The sequence below is a fragment of the Oncorhynchus tshawytscha genome, linkage group LG07 (assembly GCF_018296145.1).
Source record: "Oncorhynchus tshawytscha isolate Ot180627B linkage group LG07, Otsh_v2.0, whole genome shotgun sequence".
In the NCBI taxonomy this organism is placed as follows: domain Eukaryota; kingdom Metazoa; phylum Chordata; class Actinopteri; order Salmoniformes; family Salmonidae; genus Oncorhynchus; species Oncorhynchus tshawytscha.
In genome coordinates this window covers 32,074,346-32,081,594 of record NC_056435.1, presented here as the reverse complement: position 1 = coordinate 32,081,594, position 7,249 = coordinate 32,074,346, and positions in this window count along the sequence as shown.

Sequence of the window (7,249 nt, the reverse complement as noted above, 5' to 3'; positions counted from 1 at the left end):
ACACAAGTAGCAGTCAGACGTCTTGTCCCTTCCCAGGTATATATCATTTTTCTTCGTGTATATATTTGTAAGATTACATTTTTTATTTTTTTAAATGTATTTTTACCCCAATTTCGTGGTATCCAATTGTTTAGTAGCTACTATCTTGTCTCATCGTTATAACATCGTTACAACGTACGGGCTCGGGAGAGACGAAGGTTGAAAGTCATGCGTCCTCCAATACACAACCCAACCAAGCCGCACTGCTTCTTAACACAGCGCGCATCCAACCCGGAAGCCAGCCGCACCAATGTGTCGGAGGAAACACCGCGCACCTGGCAACCTTGGTTAGTGTGCACTGTGCCCGGCCCGCCACAGGAGTCACTGGTGCGCGATGAGACAAGGACATCCCTACCGGCCAAACCCTCCCTAACCCGGACGACGCTGGGCCAATTGTGCGTCGCCCCACGGACCTCCACGGACCTCCCGGTCGCGGCCGGTTACGACAGAGTCTCTGGTGGCACAGCTGGTGCTGCAGTACAGCGCCCTTAACCACTGTGCCACCCGGGAGGCCCTATATTTTTTATATTTTTAATCTCAATTTCAACATACTCTCCTGCAACCCTCCTCACCCAATGTGGTATGGATCTGCTATTTTTTATAATTTAGAACCGGAACCCCCGACAGAAGCTAGCCAGCTAACTAGCTACTAGCTAGTTGTCAGTTAGCCACTGCTAGTGGTCATCACAATTAACTCGGACATCAGCCAGCCTCAGCACGGTCAATTCCTGCCAGTCTGCACAGCGTGATATCAACCCAGAGCATATCAGACTGCTTTTTCTCTACCACATCTCCGGATTCCTACCTCAAGCTCTGAACCTTTACACCGGATCATCACAGTTAGCTTGCTGCTATCCGAGTGGCTACTCATGGCTAACGTCTTTGTCCCGAAGCAAGCACCAGTTAGCCTGGAGCTAGCCTGGGGCTAGGCCAATCTCCTGGCTAGCCGAAGAGATCCATCAGACAATTCCTGGGCTTCAATACCTCTTTTGCCAATTGGCCTGGACCCTTTGCTGCTGATACGGAGCCCTGCCGATCCATCACGACTGGTCTGCCGACGAAACCGTTCGAGGGGGTTTCAACAGGCTCTTCTGTTGCGACGTCCCCCTGAGGCCCATCCTCTAGCCTGCTAGCCCCGGCCTGCTAGCTGTCTGAATCGCCGTGTCTCCAGCTCCCTAGCTACTCACTGGACCATATGATCACTCATATATCACACATGCCTCTCCTTAACGTCAATATGCATTGTCTATTGCTGTTTTGGTTAGTGATTATTTCTTATTTCACTGTAGAGCCTCCAGCACTGCTCAATATGCCTTAGCTATCCCTTTTGTTCCACCCCCCACACATGCGGTGAACTCACCTGCCTTAAATAGTGCCTCTAGAGACAAAACATCTCTCATCGTCACTCAATGCCTAGGTTTACCCCCACTGTACTCACATCCCTTTACGGAGTATAGTTAATAGGTATTCGACTAGCCGGACTGTTCCCCGGACTCCATATATAGGGATTTGTACAATGCACCAACAAGGCTATTGAACTTGACATTGGTGCCCGTCTTTATTCCTTTATCCAACATATCATACTGAAACACATCCTACCATACCCTTGTCTGTACATTATGCCTTGAATCTATTCTTCCGCACCCAGAAATCTGCTCCTTTTACTCTCTGTTCCGAACGCACTAGACAGCCAGTTCTTATAGCCTTTAGCCGTACCCTTATCTTACTCCTCCTCTGTTCCTCTAGTGATGTAGAGGTTTGCCCAGGCCCTGCAGCCTCCAGCACCACTCCCCTTCCCCAGGCGCTCTCATTTGTTGACTTCAGTAACCGTGAAAGCCTTAGTTTCATGCATGTTGACATTAGAAGCCTCCTCCTTAAGTTTGTTTTATTCACTGCTTTAGCACACTCCGCCAACCCAGATGTCCCGCACCGTGTCTGAATCCTGGCTTAGGAAGGTGACCAAAAATCCTGAAATTTCCATCCCCAACTACAACATTTTCCGACAAGATAGAACTGCCAAAGAAGGCAGAGTTGCAATCTACTGCAGAGACATCCTGCAGAGTTCTCTCATATTATCCAGGTCTGTGCCCCAAAAAATTTAGTTTCTACTTTTAAAAATCCACCTTCCCAGAAACAAGTCTCTCACCGTTGCCGCTTGTTATAGACCCCCCTCAGCCCCCAGCTGTGCCCTGGACACTATATGTGTTACGTGCTGTTAATATGCTGTTAAGTGTTTAGAGTTGGCTATAACCAGTTTATTGATGTAATTATGATATACTTTAGGTCAGGCCCTATTGTACCCTATTCAGATGGGATTAGTTTTACTGGGTCAGGTCGGGTAATGCAATTATGTACACAAGCTCAAAAGCTCACACCTGTAATTTTAGTCCCGTCCTCTGATAATACTGTGAATCGACATCCCTGTGTTTTGAGGGAACAAGTTTGACAGGTGATTCGCTGGACGTAAGCTATATGAATGGCCGACATGTAGCCTGTCAATGTCACGCGGGACTAGGTGGGTGAAGGAATCAGACGCAGAGAGTTCCACTGGGGTAAAGTGCTCTTTACTACAGCACACAAAATGATACTTATTTTCCACCATAATTTGCAAATAAATTCATTAAAAATCCTACAATGTGATTTTCTGGAATTTTTTTCTCATTTTGTCTGTCATAGTTGAAGTGTACCTATGATGAAAATTACAGGCCTCTCTCATCTTTTTAAGTGGGAGAACTTGCACAATTGGTGGCTGACTAAATACTTTTTTGCCCCACTGTATGTCTTGCTCCCCCGAGATTGAGAGGGGAAAAAAAGAGAGACAGAGTAAAGGGGACACTTAACTTGGACACATTCTATAACTATTCTGCCACCCGTTTGGAATAAGAAAAAATGAATGTACAGTTGAAGTCGGAAGTTTACATACACTTAGGTTGGGGTCATTAAAACTAGTTTTTCAACCACTCCACTAATTTCATGTTAATTAAGAAACTATAGTTTTGGTAAATCGGTTAGGACATCTACTTTGTGCATGACATAAGTCATTTTTCCAACAATTGTTTACAGGCAGCTTATTTCACTTATAATTCACTGTATCACAATTCCAGTGGGTCAGATATTTACATACACTAAGTTGACTGTACCTTTAAACAGCTTGAAAACTCCAGAACATTATGTCATGGCTTTAGAAGCTTCTGATAGGCTAATTGACATCATTTGAGTCCATTTCAGGTGTGCCTGTGGATGTATTTCAAGGTCTACCTTCAAAGTCAGTGCCTCTTTGCAAATCATGGGGAAATCAAAAGAAATCAGCCAAGACCTCAGAAAAAAAATTGGAGACCTCCACAAGTCTGATTCATCCTTGGGAGCAATTTCCAAACGCCTGAAGGTACCACATTCATCTGTACAAACAATAGTATGCAAGTATGAACACCATGGGACCGAAAAGTGCAAATCAATCCAAGAACAACAGCAAAGGACCTTGTGAAGATGCTGGAGGGAACAGGTACAAAAGTATCTATATACACAGTAAAACGAGTCCTATATCGACATAACCTGAAAGGCCGCTCAGCAAGGAAGAAGCCACTACTCCAAAACCCCCATAAAAAAAGACATGGTTTGCAACTGCTCATGGGGACAAAGATGGTACTTTTTGGAGAAATGTCCTCCGGTCTGATGAAACAAAAGTAGAACTGTTAACTTTCACTGCTATGCGGATGACACACAGCTGTACATTTCAATGAAACATGGTGAAGCCCCAAAATTGCCCTTGCTAGAAGCATGTGTTTCAGACATAGGGAAGTGGATGGCTGCAAACTTTCTACTTTTAAACTCGGACAAAACAGAGATGCTTGTTCTAGGTCCCAAGAAACAAAGAGATCTTCTGTTGAATCTGACAATTAATCTTAATGGTTGTACAGTCGTCTCAAATAAAACTGTGAAGGACCTTGGCGTTACTCTGGACCCTGATCTCTCTTTTGAAGAACATATCAAGACCATTTCAAGGACAGCTTTTTTCCATCTACGTAACATTGCAAAAATCAGAAACTTTCTGTCCAAAAATGATGCAGAAAAATTAATCCATGCTTTTGTCACTTCTAGGTTAGACTACTGCAATGCTCTACTTTCCGGCTACCCGGATAAAGCACTAAATAAACTTCAGTTGGTGCTAAATACGGCTGCTAGAATCCTGACTAGAACCAAAAAATTTGATCATATTACTCCAGTGCTAGCCTCTCTACACTAGCTTCCTGTCAAAGCAAGGGCTGATTTCAAGGTTTTACTGCTAACCTACAAAGCATTACATGGGCTTGCTCCTACCTATCTCTCTGATTTGGTCCTGCCGTACATACCTACACGTACGCTATGGTCACAAGACTCAGGCCTCCTAATTGTCCCTAGAATTTCTAAGCAAACAGCTGGAGGCAGGGCTTTCTCCTATAGAGCTCCATTTTTATGGAACGGTCTGCCTACCCATGTCAGAGACGCAAACTCGGTCTCAACCTTTAAGTCCTTACTGAAGACTTATCTCTTCAGTGGGTCATATGATTGAGTGTAGTCTGGCCCAGGAGTGGGAAGGTGAACGGAAAGGCTCTGGAGCAACGAACCGCCCTTGCTCTCTCTGCCTGGCCGGTTCCCCTCTTCCCACTGGGATTCTCTGCCTCTAACCCTATTACAGGGGCTGAGTCACTGGCTTACTGGGGCTCTCTCATGCCGTCCCTGGAAGGGGTGCGTTACCTGAGTGGGTTGATTCACTGATGTGGTCATCCTGTCTGGGTTGGCGCCCCCCCTTGGGTTGTGCCATGACGGAGATCTTTGTGGGCTATACTCAGCCTTGTCTCAGGATGGTAAATTGGTGGTTGAAGATATCCCTCTAGTGGTGTGGGGGCTGTGCTTTGGCAAAGTGGGTGGGGTTATATCCTTCCTGTTTGGCCCTGTCTGGGGGTGTCCTTGGATGGGGCCACAGTGTCTCCTGACCCCTCCTGTCTCAGCCTTCAGTATTTATGCTGCAGTAGTTAATGTGTTGGGAGGCTAGGGTCAGTTTGTTATATCTGGAGTACCTCTCATGTCCTATTCGGTGTCCTGTGTGAATCTAAGTGTGCGTTCTCCAATTCTCTCTTTCTCTCTCTCTCTCGGAGGACCTGAACCCTAGGACCATGCCCCAGGACTACCTGACATGATGACTCCTTGCTGTCCCCAGTCCACCTGGCCGTGCTGCTGCTCCAGTTTCAACTGTTCTGCCTTATTATTATTCGACCATGCTGGTCATTTATGAACATTTGAACATCTTGGCCATGTTCTGTTATAATCTCCACCCAGCACAGCCAGAAGAGGACTGGCCACCCCACATATGCTCTCTCTAATTCTCTCTTTCTTTCTCTCTCTCGGAGGACCTGAGCCCTAGGACCATGCCCCAGGACTACCTGACATGATGACTCCTTGCTGTCCCCAGTCCACCTGACCGTGCTGCTGCTCCAGTTTCAACTGTTCAGCCTTATTATTATACGACCATGCTGGTCATTTATGAACATTTGAACATCTTGGCCATGTTCTGTTATAATCTCCACCCGGCACAGCCAGAAGAGGACTGGCCACCCCACATATGCTCTCTCTAATTCTCTCTTTCTTTCTCTCTCTCGGAGGACCTGAGCCCTAGGACCATGCCCCAGGACTACCTGACATGATGACTCCTTGCTGTCCCCAGTCCACCTGACCGTGCTGCTGCTCCAGTTTCAACTGTTCAGCCTTATTATTATACGACCATGCTGGTCATTTATGAACATTTGAAAATCTTGGCCATGTTCTGTTATAATCTCCACCCGGCACAGCCAGAAGAGGACTGGCCACCCCACATAGCCTGGTTCCTCTCTAGGTTTCTTCCTAGGTTTTGGCCTTTCTAGGGAGTTTTTCCTAGCCACCGTGCTTCTACACCTGCATTGCTTGCTGTTTGGGGTTTTAGGCTGGGTTTCTGTACAGCACTTTGAGATATCAGCTGATGTACGAAGGGCTATATAAATCAATTTGATTTGATTTGAACTGTTAGGTCATAATGACCATTGTTATGTTTGGAAGAAAAAGGGGGAGGCTTGCAAGCCGAAGAACACCATCCCAACCGTGAAACACATGGGTGGCAGCATCATGTTGTGGGGGTGCTTTGCTGCAGGGGGGACTGGTGCACTTCACAAAATAGATGGCATTATGAGGAAGGAGAATTATGTGGATATATTGAAGCAACATCTCAAGACATCAGTCAGGAAGTTAAAGCTTGGTCGCAAATAGGTCTTCAATTTGGACAATGACCCCAAGCATACTTCCAAAGTTGTGGCAAAAAGGACAACAAAGTCAATGTATTGGAGTGGCCATCACAAAGTCCTGACCTCAATCCTATAAAAAAATGTGTGGGCAGAACTGAAAAAGCATGTGCAGGCAAGGAGGCCTACAAACCTGACTCAGTTACACCAGTTCTGTCAGGAGGAATGGGCCAAAATTCACCCAACTTATTGTGGGAAGCTTGTGGAAGGCTACCCAAAACGTTTGACCCAGTTAATCAATTTAAAGGCAACGCTACCAAGTACTAATTGAGTGTATGTAAACTTCTGACCCACTTTGAATGTGATGAAAGAAATAAAAGCTGAAATAAATAATTCTCTCAGCTATTATTCTGACATTTCACATTCTTAAAATAAAGTGGTGATCCTAACTGACGTAAGACAAGGAATTTGTACTAGATTTAAATGTCAGGAATTGTGAAAAACTAAGTTTAAATGTATTTGGCTAATGTATATGTAAACTTCTGACTTCAACTGTATTTACGTATGGGTGTCTTTGTCCTAAACAGAACTAGAGTGTTCACTCTTCCATTCCCTTCTGAAGCTGCTTATTTGAAGATAAGCCAGCCGTGCCGATGGTTCCAGTGGGTTGATTTGAGACTCGTAGTAGGATGGGATGGTTTGAAAAGTTCAAGATATTTGACTCAGGACCGCTAATCAGCTGTACCAGTGATTGTCTGAAAGGGGAGTTTGTCCTTTCTCCCTCGTTGATTATTCAGGGTTAAGGATTCAGACCACTATAGACATGAGCTGAAGCTCTTCGTCTCTCTGGTCTAAAGGAAGGTGAGTTTATTTCTTCACCTTGTGTTGAGGTTCAAAGTTTCAACCATTTCAAACATGTAGCTAATGCCTCGTTTCCTGGTGTAATGTTATTTTCGTTATCA